Source organism: Pteropus alecto, unplaced genomic scaffold (assembly GCF_000325575.1).
Source record: "Pteropus alecto unplaced genomic scaffold, ASM32557v1 scaffold43, whole genome shotgun sequence".
In the NCBI taxonomy this organism is placed as follows: Eukaryota; Metazoa; Chordata; class Mammalia; order Chiroptera; family Pteropodidae; genus Pteropus; species Pteropus alecto.
In genome coordinates this window covers 1,479,604-1,492,805 of record NW_006435764.1, presented here as the reverse complement: position 1 = coordinate 1,492,805, position 13,202 = coordinate 1,479,604, and the positions used below count along the sequence as shown (strand labels likewise).

Here is a 13,202-nt window from a genome sequence, read left to right as displayed (position 1 = left end):
GTATGGAGAGATGGTTCGTGGAAAAGGAAAACAGATGCTTTTAATTATTCGAAAAGCTGAAAACCTCGGTTACGATGAAAGTTGTAAGTTAAAACTCAGGCGTGGCGCTTGTCTCTGTGGGATCAGTGAGACGAAGCCGAGACACGCACTCGGGGTGGGTGAGGCCGGCCCGGTGCTTCGCCGCCGTGTGCGTGGGTGCGGCCTTCCCTATCAGAACCGATCAGAACCTGTACCCCCATCTTAACCCTGCTGAGAATGGGGGGGAAGCGGACCTCTTGGAGTGAATCCACTTAAAATAGAAACCAAAATTTCATGGAAAAGATTCGATGGAGAGATTACTTAGAAAAATCACAATAATAGGAAAATACAATTACCCTACTCCAAAGAACTTATCACTGCAGCGAGCTGCTCATTTTAGAAGCAAGGACTTGAGAGTGGTTCTGTGTGACGTTTTGGAACGTGACATGGCACCAAGTGTGGCACTGGGACTTCTTCGCGGACCGTGGCGGACCACTTCTGAGGGAGACAGGGCCCTTAATCTTCTGTGATTTCATCTGCTCGCCTTTGAAATGCTTATCTAGGCATCAGCCTTGATTCTTGGTTTCCCACCTGATCTGATCTCTGATTGGGAGATTCTTCCATTCGACTTCCCTTCACTCCTTGGCCAGAGTTGCGACTCTTCTTTCTAAGCGATTGACGTTGTGCTGTCCTCGTCTGCTGAAGGACAGCGTAGGAGGAGGCTCAGTCCACAGCGAGTGAGCAGGAATAGGCCGGGTGGGAGAGACGAGCGTGTGCAGTGGGGCCGGGGCTTCGCAGGGCGAGCCTCACGAGCTGGCGGTGCCCGTGCGCATGTGAATGGGCGATGGCTGGCGTCAGCGGCCCCTCCGTCCATCCTTCAGTAGGGGACTTGTTCCGCACAGCAGGGCCCGGTAGAACGCTCTACAGCCGGTGTTAAGTTGCGGCCTTATTAGAGACCCACCTCCAGGACGCACAGCCATCGTCCCTGCGAATGGTGCTCGCCGAGCATGGAGGGTCCCTTGTAGCCAGACGCCTGCAGACAGGGCGCACTGGCCGGCCCCGTTCTCTTCAGCTGCCCTGGGGTTGCTTCCTGCCCATGGGCCGCGTGTGCGTGAGCTGCCAGCCACCTCCCGCCAGCCCGTGCAAGTCCGCGTCGCCCTTGCGATGCTCAGGCCTCATCCAGGCCGTAACGGGTGGCCCGTCCCTGCGTCCCTCGGTGGAGAGCTGGCAGATTAACACCAGCGTGCCATCCCTTAGCCTCCCTTACTGCCTGCCCAGCCCGCCACCCACGTAGATTTCTCAGGTGGCCGGCTCCCCGTGTTCGCCAGAAGTGGACACAGCGCCAGAGAGAGCGGGGTTCCTGTGATCCCAGCCCGTCGGGGAGAGCCCAGCCCAGCGCGCCGGGGGCAGAGGTCAGCTGCCCTGTGCTGAGCTGTGCCCGTCCACACACGTGTGCACACTGTGAAATGCAAACGCCCCCCAGAAGCGCTACCCTGGGGTGGGTGGACCCCGTCTGGGCCACTCAGGGAAGCGCGGTGCACCCGCGTGCCGAGTCCAGGAGGGCGCACTGCTGGCCGACAGCTACGTCGCCACGCGGGCGCGGAGGCGGCACGTGTTTGTTCCTGCGAAACTGGAAGGCTGCACTAGGAAACTCGGGGATCGGGGCGCGGGGCGCGGACAGCCTGCTTCCCCCGTGCCCTTCCGTGCTCTGAACTTGCGAGTCTGACCGCGTGCGTGAAAGGCCTGCTTTACGGTCTTCTTTTCAGCGTGACCTTTTCGGCCACGAAGAGCAGCGTGCTGCAGCGTGCGTGGACCGGACGCCCAGCCCGGCTGGGAGCAGGCAGCCCGCACCGCGGGGCTGGGTGCTGGGTGTGGGCCGCGGCTCGTGTCACTCCCAGGAGCGGGGGCTGCGCCGGCACAAAGAGCTTTTTGACAGGGAGACGCGGGTGGAGTGAGAGCAAGCCCTGGGCCGGTGCCCGGCGAGCCCACCCTGTGAGGGCCGCCCCCACCCCCGCCGCCCCTCCGCAGCGCGGGCCGTCCGTGCAGGCCTGGGAGGGGGCGCTTGCCACAGGAAGGGACGTGCACGGCGTGTCCTGACCGCTGGGTCTCGTTAACCCTCACGCTCCCGCATAGCTGCTGCTACTGTCAGGGCATCTTCGACTTCGACGAATGCAACGTTGACAGCGCGGAACGTATTTTCCCGTCGGGCTGCCCGAAGCCGACGTTCCTCTAAAACGTCCCTGACACACACTCGCACCCACACTCCTTTGTTTAAGCTGCGCCTTAGCCCCGCTTCCACATCCACGGCTCTCTCGCCAGGGCTGCCCTGGGGAGGAGCGTGCATCTTCGCTGTTGGGAGAGCGCTCGGGGGCGGCCTGGGGCCCCGCGTTCTGGGGAAGTGGCCTGGGAGGGGTGAGCGCTCCCCCCGGGGCCCCGCCGCCATCGGGGGAAGGCGTGGAGGGGAAGATGAGGCTGGGAACCCGCTGGGGACCTGCCCACCCCCGGCCTCTGCAGGGGCTCTGCCCTGGATGCCCCTGTCCCCCGCCCGGGCACGGGGAGGCCGGACGTGCCTCTGGTGGAGGAACTGGGCGGGAAGGGGCCGGCGGGGCGCCCGCCGCTGGGAGAGGAAACGGGGAGAAACCGCTCTGGTCCACCCCGAAGCGGGGCTGGGCAACTGCAGCCGGAGCCGGCACAAAGGACTTTTCAGACCGTGCGGCCCAGGTGCCCGGCGCGCGCCTCGTACAGCTGTTAGGGTGACAAGCCTTTCCAAAGGCCAGCAGTTGGCCAGGGCCTCCAGGAAGCTGGTCTGGCATCGGGCTGGGGCGGCAGCGACTTGAACGACTTAACTTCAGAAGGAGGAACCATTGGGAAGGCTTTAGGGTCCAGCAAACTTTCTGAGTTATTTTGCAAGAAGCTCTGGCTTCAGGTTCAAGGGCGGGTTTTGCCATGGCTGCTTGAAGCCAGAGCCTCAGAGCCACGGCGCCCGCCTGGTTCCGACACCCGCGCCCCCGGGATTTGTCTCGGCCCCTCGGACAGGCTCCCCAAGTGCCACGGAGTCCGGGCTGCCCCGGGTCGCCACACGCGGCTCATCAAGCCCCCCTCCACCCACGTGCCGTGCCCTCTGCCAGCACCCACGGCCGTGCGCACACGCACGCCTTCCCCGGGCAGGAAGCGGCTCTCTGCCAAGGGCGGATGGGATTCAGATTTCCAGAGGGTGCCCTTGGCCTCCGCTCCACAGCCGCAGGCTGAAGAAAGGTCCGAGTGTGGGTGCCGGGGGCCGAGGGAGAGGGGCCTCCATCTCGGCTCACATCTCTCTGGGCCCCAAGAAGAACCCACAGGCGGTTGCGCCCCCCCCTCAGCCACACCCGCCTCAGCCACATTCCTTCCCTTCCCGAGCCCGCACTGGGTGGCCCCAGCAAGCCCGCTTCCACACCGCCCTCCCCGCCAGCCCGAGACCCAGGCCCGGCCCTCGTGGGGCCGCCAGCGGGTACAAGTGAGGGGCCGCGCCCCGGGCCAGAAGCGGCCGGAAACCACGGAGGGGCCTCAGGCGGGGCCTCCCTCCCGAGGCCTCCCCTCACCTACGGGGGCGGGAGTGGGGGGAAGGCGGGCGCCGGCAGCAGGCCCCGGGGCCTGGCCGCTGCAGGGAGCCCCTCCTCACAGCCGGCCTGTACCCTCCGGGGGTCCCCACGAGCCAGCAGGAAGGGCCACCCCCCACTCCCCACCTCCCAGTCCAGGCTGGGCCTCCCGAGATCCAGCTTCCTTGGGGGTTCGATGTTTCTAGGCTGAGGCGACACCAACCCAGCCAGTGAGACGGGTCCGTGATCGGCTGGGCACGGAGGGCCGGCCGGTCACGCTCAGCTCCTCCTTGGCCCAGGTCCCCGGGACCCTGTGCCGCATGGCCAGGCACAGAGCAAGCCTCCTGCAGGTCACTGGACCTGGCGAGGACTGTGGCAGCCCGGGGCACTGCCGGCGTTTCGGGCGCCCTCTCCAACGTGGGGCCCCGGGGGAGTGGCCGCTTCTAAACAAAGGCCGAGCTGCACACCACTCGGACGGTCCCGTTTCCTCAGGAGACTGTTCTCCAAGGCGGTGGCCCCTGGGAGCCCGCCTGTCCTGGGAGAAGCTGTGGCTTGTGGCCGGGGCCCAGAGTCCACTGTCGGCCTCTGGCTCCGCTCAGGGCTACCCTGCTTCTCCTGCCCGGGTCAGGGGTGGTGGCACCCCGCCCTGGTCTTGCCCACTGGGGTCTCTGGCCGAGTACCATGAGGTCTTGCCGTGCCCAAGAGGCCAGCGTCACTGTCCCTTCTCGCCAGCCCAGGGCCCCGCATTTCAGTGTTTCTGTAACGCCTCGACCCTGCCAGCTCCTCCTTCCAGGCATGGCCTGCAAGGGACCCAACTAGGGGACACCAGGACGCTGTTCCCTGCCCCTGAGGGAGGCCCGGTGCGCGGGAGAAGCAGCAGGAGGAAGAACAGCCTGGCCCAGGCCCAGGGCCTCGAGTAAGCGCCCTGTGCTGCCCTCCTGGCAGCTGAGTGACGGGGACTGGCTCGCAGGGAAGTGCCCCGGCCGGTTTCCCACCCACCCCCAGGCCACGTGGTCTGATGACGTCCACTGCCCAGAGCAGGACATGGGTGCCCGTTAGCAGAGTTCCCAGGCCCCGCCCAGGCTGTGGGGCTCGCGGGGGGCAGCGCCGCAGGTAAAGCTCTCTGAGCCCTTGGGACGGTCCCAACCTGGTCCCAGCACAGCAGCGCGAGCTCAGTCAAGCTGGGAGCTAGTTTTCCTGAGCGGTTGGACCCAAGGCTGCCCGCATCCCAGGACCCCATGAGCTGCCACCTGGAGCCCACACCCAGCTGGGGGGCTCATGGGCCAGTTCAAAAGGAAAGTCCGAGAAAAAGCGTTCAGGTGTTTCAGACTGGAAGATTCGATTCAGTTTAACCCGGACATGAACCTAAGGAGAACGTTGACAGACAAGCCCACTGCCAGATGGCACACGAGAAAGGTCCCCTTGGGGCCGAGGATGGCTACCCGACCGGTCCAGGGAGTGGAAGACACTGGGGCCCAGTGCAGACCAGGCCGAGCCAGGGGGACCAGCGTAGAGCACGCTCAAGGACGTGAAGCCAAAGGCCCCAATGTGACCTTACCCTGCGCTTTATACCCCGACGCAGGTCACCTGCCTGAGGAACTGGGCTGGGGGCAGCGGGTGGCTGCTTGGTGCCGCCCACCTCGTCTTCCCAGGCCGCCTCGGGGCAGCTGACTCGGGGTCATAACTACAGGTGGGGCTCTGGGCGGGGGGCCCCGAGTCTGCGTGCGTGCGTCTTCATGCTCCAAACGGCCTTGCTTAGCACCCCTCGTCCCAAACGTCCTCAACCGCCTTGCGAAGTCACCCTGCCCCCCGCCTCCGTGTCCCCAGAAGGCACCGCAGGATACTGTGCGGGGAGGACGTACTTCGGGTGCCGGGTAGTCTGATCTTGGGTGATGATGCAGTTCCAAAGTCTTAGGAGACGGATCAGGGTCCCAGTCACCTTTGCAAATCCCTCGGATTGCCCCTAAGACGGGTCCCCTCCTGGAGCTCTGGGCGTAGCCCTGCCAAGCTGCTCTTGGGCCCGCGGAAGCGGCGGACTGTTCAGACCCCGGTCGCTGGGGGGCTGTGTGCTGGTGGGACATGCCCAGTGCCGTCGTCAAAGGTGCCTGCAGAGTGGGTGCCGGGTGTGGCTCATGCAGCTGGTGTGGGGCTGTGTGCCGGGGCCGGGCCTGGACCTCCCGTCCGTCACCCTCCCCTTCGCCTTCCTCTCCTCCTCCCAGGAGGGCCCCCTTCCCGGGTCTCCTCTGGGGCCACCCGGACCTGACAGACGCACGGCCAGCCTTCCCTCCGGCCAGTCGCCGCTGAGAACTGACTGCATCTGTGGAGTGGCCCTGCCTCGGACACCCGAGGGCTCGCGGATCCGAGACAAGATCGCCCAGCGGGGGCTCGAGAGCAGACAGGACACACACAGCTGCGCCTTGCCCAGGCCGTCCAGGAGTCCCCCAGGGGGCCTGCAGGCCCGTGAGTCCCCTCACCTTCCCCGCTTGGCGGCGCCGGGTCCTCGGGGTGCAGAGACTGAGGGCACCGAGGCGGTCTCGTTGGAGAAGGTGGCCACGAAGAGCCACGCACACAACACACGGCCTCCCCGGGGACGGTTCTCTCCTGCGGGATCAGCTGGAGGCCAGGCCGTTGGCCTCCGCTGTCTCTGCCTCCCGACCCCTCCTGCCAGCCTCATGGCCCCGGACCCACCTGCAGCCCCTAGGCCTAGGCTCCTCTAGAGACGGCGTGTGGGAATGCGCCCTGGCTCTGCCACCACCTCGCGGGGACATCGGCAAGCCCCGGCACTTCCGTGGATGAGGGGCCCAGCGCATCGCGCACTCTCTGAGGGCATACCACGGACGTGAGCTGTGCATCCTGGCCAGCGGCGGCCTCCCGGCGCAGCCTGGCATGAGACACGCAGACAGTGGGGCTCGCCCGACTCAGCCTCCTCGAAGCGCCCGAGGCCACCTGGTCTGTCGGCACTGCCACCACATTCAGGCTGCCCCCCTGCTGGCACCTGCGGGTTGTCCGGGGACAGAGCTAGCTTGGTGCGCCCATTCCCTGCCACGTGAGGGCCAGGAGAAGCGGGACTCATCGTGTGCCTGCTCCTCGCTCTGCTGGAAGGCTGGCACCGTCCTCAGCAGGCGGGCCGACTGTCAGGACAAACCACAGACGCATGGCGGGGCACCGTGTCCGCCCGGGGCCGCGGTGTCCGGACCCCGTCCCCCAAGAGCAAAATAGCAGGGCCTGGCTCCACCTGCACCTGCACGGAGGCCCCTCTGCCGGCGACAAGGGGCTCGTGTCGCGGACCCACGGGCGCCCTGCCTGCAGCCTGTGCTGAGGCCAGGATCACACATCGCCGGGTGCATCTTGGTGAGGACATCACTTGGTGGCTCCACACCGTGACCCTGCTGTATCCCACGGATGCTTGTGACCTGACGGTTTTGAAAGCTCTCGACCAGCTAAGGATGTCCTGACGGGGTCGCCCCCTGCAAGGCGACGTTGGATGCTGGCTTAACGTTTATCAGGCACTTTGCCGATCAGCTTTGTGGCCAGACGCCTGACCCCATCTGCAGACCTGTTGGGCCGGCACTGAGAGACACATCCCTAGTGTCTACAAGAGGACGCGGAGGCTCAGATGGGGGAGGTGGCCGCCCCAGCATCCCGCAGGCAGAACGAAATGACCCCAGCTGGCCAGCGTTCCCTGGCAGACAGTGTCCCTGGGCTGGGTGGACACGTGGCAAACACCAGTGGACAGGAGTAACCCTCCGACGGGGTGCCTGTGACACCACCCCGAGAACTGCGACCCTGGGCGAGAATGGGGGCCCTGGAGCAGTGGGCACGCTGGGAGGCCACGGTTCCCCACACGTGACTCTGTGAAGGTGTCGCTTCTCCACACTCATCTAGGGACCCAGCACGCCGATCAGAGGCTTTCTGCGGACGCTGGCGTGGGGCGAGAGCTGGCCCGGTGAAGATGGCCAAGCCCGTCGCGAGGCAGGAGGCTGGCCGGAGCCTGCGTGCCTCACCGTCAGGACCTGTCATCGAATCACAGTGATGATGCGGCGAGGCCCTGGGGGAACCAGCAACACCACCCCCCGAACCCACCAGGCGAGCCAGGCAGGGCCAGGAGCAGCCACATGCCAACGCTGCTGCTCTGGCCATGCGGAGGGCACACGGGGCCTTTCCGTCCACACGGGAGGGGTGCGCCCAGCCCGCGGCCTCACGTGGACACAGGTCGATCCCAGGTGGCCTGGGACCGCATATGGAAAGGGCGCTGATGATGCCGCGGAAGGAACCACGGTGTCCCCGTGACCTCGGAGGGCTCGGCGTTTCTCAGATGGGGCACAGACAGCGCTGTCCGAAGAGCACACGCTCGATGAACTGGATCACGGGAAAATCAAGACCGTCTGTTCATCGCGATGCGCTCGAGACGCAAAGGTGACCTGCAGGGGCGAGGCGCTGTGCTTCTGACGCGTCTCGGATCCGGACGTAAAGCCGGAAAGAACGGCCAGTCAATAGGAAGGGAAGACCCGAGAGGAACCGGCAGAAGGCAGAAGACGGCGTCGGCTGGGTGACAGCACGGGCGGGGCCCGCGGTGGCCGGAGCTGCCGTGGACTGAAGCCACAGCGAGGCCGTGAAGGGCGTGACGGGGACGCCGCGTCGTGAGGCCCTGGGGCGGCCGGAGGCCACGCCGGCCTGGCAGGGGTCAGGCGGCCTTCCCAGAAGGCGAACGTGCCTGTCTTGTGACCCAGCGGCTCCACAGCCAGGTGTCCACGGCCCAGAAATGCAGCCCGAACACCGGGAGCCCCAGGGAGTGTTCTCAGCACTATGGAGAACCCCGCAGGGGCCCAGCCCGAGGGGCCGTCCACGGTGCGGCGACAAGGCGGAGGCCACTCGTGAGGCCAGGGAGAGAGGGAGCCAGGGAGTGGGGGCACGGCGCCTCTGCCCCCCGCCCGGGTGCCGGGCGCGAGGGTCCCGCGGGAAGATGCTCCGAGCTGTGCCCTTGCGACCTGCGCACTCGGCCTTCAGCGCCCAAGGTGAAAACGGCGCCCGGGCCGCCAGGACAGTCCGGTCTAACGTAGCCTGGGAGGGGGACCTGGGGGGGGACCCTGGGGGGGGACCGCCGGGCTCCCGGCTATCCCCCAGCCCCAACCCCTGCACACCTTGGGGCTCAGCCAAGCACACGCGGGGGCTCTGGGACCCCCAAACACCAGAAACGCCTCCACGGTGACACAGTGCGCTCTGCGGGGTGGCCAGGCCACCTCGAGGCTGTGGCCTGCGCTTCTCCCCACTCCCTGCAGCCTGCCTGCCGAGGGCCTGCCCTGCGCAGGGGCTGAGCCCGGCGGGGCGCTGTGGCGGTGGCTGCTGCTGATGCGGGGGCCTCCCGCCCCCCCAAGCCTCCCACCCGATGGTGCCCTGAGGCCCCAGGAGGCCGGCCGCGTCCCCCCACATGCTGGAACGGAGGGAGGGAGGCTCCCGGAGGTTGTGGGGCCTCGGGGACCTCCCGCAGCTGGGCCCGCGCCGGCTGGGAGCCAGCTCGAGGGCACCCCATTCCCAGTCCGTCTCTTTCCCACCGAGCGGCTCCGCCTCGCTTCTAATTTAATTAGGAGAACATTTAATCCCCCGTGCATTTCACAGGCCGGTTTGAGCCTGGCCGGGGCTGCAAGGCTCTGCCGGGGAGCCGGTGACTCATGCAGCCTCGCACAGGCCTCCCGTGGGGCTCCCTTGGCACCTCGTGCAGACAGAGGTGGTCTGGAGCTCCGAAGAAGACCGGACACCGGTCTGGAGAGACAAGCTGGTCTCATCTGTTCCTGGCAAGCCCCCTCCCACGTCCCCCCTGCACACTGGCCCCAGAGCTGCCTCTGCGCCCTCTCCCGCCGAGGTTTGCAGGGCACATAACAAAGCAAGGAGCTTGCGGGGGTGCAGTGCCTGTGCCTCCACGGCCCGTGGGCGTGGGCCACTGCGGGACGGGCCTCAGTGTCCCCAAAGCGTCCCAGGCGAGCTGGTCCCATTAAAAGAGACAGCCCCGGGTCCACGGAGCCGAGCGCAGGGCTGAGCCTTGTGACATTTGCCCCCCTTTCCAGAGGCACGGACGGGCTGGCCCTGAGCTCGCTGACAGACGCAGAATTCAGGGGACGTGAGCCGTGCCGTGGACGGGAGCCAGGCCACAGCGGCCTCGCTGGGAAGGAGAAGCGAACGCTTTGGCGTGAGATTCTGCAGGGGCCAGGAGAAAGTTGAAGACATGGAAATTCTAATTAACACACACAGGGCTGGTTTTGCTCAAGGACCTACAGGCTGTCATGTCGCAGGAGGCCCGCGAGCTCACGGTCACCTGGTGGGGGGCCCCGCAGTGCCCCAGCCCCGGCCCGCCTTCCGTCTGCCGTGCACCGGGAGGCCCCTGGCCTCCCAAGGCCCAACACGCTGCACAGGCCGCCGCTGCGCTCTCCCTGCAGGGCAGGACGGGGTGGGGGCGGCTGGGACACGCGGGCTGAGCCTCCCCTGCGAGAGGCCACGACGGCAGAGGTGGGGGGACCCTTTGGGTAAACTGCAGGCTGCGCTCGGGGCGGCCCGGCCTCTGGCACCGTCTGTCTTGGGTGTCCACGTGCACCCAGTGCGTTACATGAGCGTTTCAGGCCAGTCGTGGGCGACTTGGGAGCTGGGGGGAGGGACCTCGCGGAATCCCAAGGCTGCTGAGAGGAGGGTCCCCAGACCACACCCGCACACAGCCCCCTGCCTGGGCCGGTTCTGACCCAGCAGCCTGGCCCTGTGGCCAGCACCCGGGTTCCTGAGCCTGGCCTTTGGCTCTTCCTTGGAGAGCTGGTCCGGCTGGGCAGGGGCAGGCTGAGAGGGGCCACACACCCTGCTGCCCGGGAGCAAGGGGCTGGGCAGAGAAACACCCCCAGGGTGGCAGCTTGGGGAGGGGGTACAGAGAGGGCCTTGGCTGGAAGAGGCCGTGGCCGCCCGGCCCCCAGGCACCCCGGGCCTCGGCGAGGCGAAGGTGATGGCGTAGACACTGGGTGACTCGGGGTCTGATGGCTGCAGACGGGGGACGAGGGTGCTCAGGACGGACACGCGGGGCGGCCCTCCCTCCCCACAGTCCTGCTTCTCACTAGGCGAGAAGACAATGGGCAGATCAGCAGCCCGGGAACTGGGCCTGGCTCCTGCTGGGGCCCAGGGCTCCCCTCCCCTTGAGCTGGGGAGGGAAGCTCCCCATCCCCGCTGTCCTAACTGCCCTAGCTGTCCTGTCTCACACTCGCCCCTGGAAAGCCTACAGGCACGGGGGGCTGGGGGCAGTCGGGGGCTCCCTTCTGGCCCTGTTGGACGGGAAGACTGTGCTCGAAGGGTGCGAGCTCCCAGGGCTGCATGGGCGCAGAGCCTGCCGACGTGGCTGGGAGGCTACAGCCGCTGTCCCCCAGCCCGCCGCCCCCCGCTCCTGCTCGCTGGCAGCTCCCCTGTTTGCAGACAGGCTTGCTCGCTGACCCCGGCCCCACCCCTCCACCGATGGCCCACCGCCCGGGAAGAGGAGCTTCTCCCAGCCCCAGGGACCCTCCTGTAATCAGGGCTGTAGTGACCTCACCTCCCTGCGGCCCCACGGGCGGGGAGAGCTGGGGATGGAAACAAAATGTGCATTTATGTTTTTAATTTGAATCCTGGAAACGGCCCAACGTGGTATACATTCAACGTCAGTGAAATGCTGAGAAGTGGATCTGTGTTTCAGCGACGGCCCCACGCCCTCCCCGCGAGACCCCTGTGCACAGCCCCCCGCGCACAGCCTGGCCGGGCACGCAGGCTGGGGGGCGCACAGGCTGGGGGGCACACAGGCTGGGGCGCATGCCGCTGCCCGGTGTGGAAGCTGCCGCCGTGGGGGTGCTGGAGCCGAGCTAGACTGTGGCTGTGTCACAGGCGGGCTGTGTGTGAGGCGAGGGGACGTGGCCCCCCTGCCCCGCAGGCAGGCTCGGTGCTGTGGGTGCTCGGTGCCCACGCCGCCTCCAGCCGTGTGGGTGGGGGCCTCCCTCGGCCTGTCGCCCGGTGGTTCCTGTGTTCTTGGTGTTTCACTCTCCTGCACACCACCCTTCCACTGGGACCCTGATGAAGTACGGTACCCCAGCGCCCCGACTACTAAGGACGAGGCGGCCGCTCCGCAGAAACCCGTCTCCCCCCTCCCAGCCGCGGCTTCTGGCTGGCCTGCGCTGTGGAGGGCCTTCGCGGGTTCTCGGGCAGGGACCCAGCCAGGTGACAACTGGGGTCCTGGCCCCGCTTATACCCAGCCAGTGCTGGAGGTGACAGAAGACATTCCCCCCAACAAGCAGATAGCCACCCTGTGGGGCCACAGGCCCGCGAAGGCCACGGTGGGCTCCGGGTGACACACCAGGCCCATGGCACGCACAGAGCTGCGGCCGTTCGGGTCTGATGGCCTTTGTCTCAGAGGAGGGAGGACGAGACGGCCTCGCACCCCGGATGTCGCAGCCGCACTGGCCTGGGCACCTCCTGGCTCCAGAAAGTCTGCTGCATCTGGTACCAGAACAGACAGCCCTCGCCTCAAACGGAGCGGCTACAGAGCAGCCTGGGCCACCTCGGTCCCCAGTCCTCCACCACCATCACTCTGGGCCTCCTTGCGGGGCCCTTAAGGGCCCAGGAGCTGGTGAGGCCTGACGACCCAGTGGAAAAGACGGTGGGTGACAGCCCTGTCCTCCCAGGCGTGACTCCTGTGTGTGCGTCCTGGGGCCCAGCGTGGCTGAGAGGATGAAGCAGACACTGACGTGAGGACCACGGGCAGCTTGGGTGGCACAGCGAGGCCTGGGTGCTGTCGCGAGGCCGTGGTCCCCGCGAGCTCCGCCGTCACGCTCTGTCTGAGCAGGCACCACCACCCGCATTGCACACGGCCCTAGCCACAAAGCTCCGACTTTCGGCACTGGCCCCGACTCTGCAGGCCTCGGCCGGTGCCGGCCTGGGCCTGTCCGGCTCACACTGCCCACACCTCTGCCCGCAGCCACCTATCAAGCGAGCCTGGCAGGTCGTCTCTAGGATGGGCCTAGTGGTCAGAGCCCCGTTCCCAGGGGTGGCCCCGAAGCTCGCTCCAGGGCCGGGCCCACGAAGACAAGTCGCAGGCTCCCCGGCGACCGGGCCGGCCCCCACTGAGCCTGCAAGCACTTGCTCTGCCGCCCTGCCGACGTCCCTGTGGGCGTGCGGGACCTGTCTGGTCCCGGTCCCACCTCCTGACAGCCACAGCCGTCCCTCGTCCCTCGTCCCAGCTGCCCGGCCGCCAGTCCTCTGTTGACACGAGCAGCCGGACAGCCCCACAGGGCAGGTGCCAGCCCCCTCAGTCACCTGCGAGGCTGGGGCGGCACCGGCCAGCAGCCAGGCGCAGGCGAGGGCTCACTCGGACCCCTCGAAGGTCTGGAGGACCAGAATGTTCTCGAGTGACCGGTCGGCAGAGAGAAGGAAAGAGCCAGCAAGAGACTCGGGTGGCTGAGTGTGCCGCTCACACGTCTGGACACGAAGCTCGGGGGGTCCCCAGTGGGGATTCCAGGCTGGACCGGGCTCAAGTGCCCTTGACCCCACACAGGCCGTCGCTGCGGGGCGCCCTGGCTGGGAGCGCCGCGTCACGAGTCGGGGCGCGGATCGCGGCGG

General features: G+C 67.1%; 1 protein-coding gene across 1 annotated transcript in view; it reads right to left on the bottom strand.

Annotated features, from left to right (window-relative positions):
- Positions 1-13,202, bottom strand: part of KCNQ1 (potassium voltage-gated channel subfamily Q member 1) — a 287,759-nt gene that overhangs the window by 137,558 nt on the left and 136,999 nt on the right. The gene's annotated exons all lie outside the window — the stretch shown is intronic.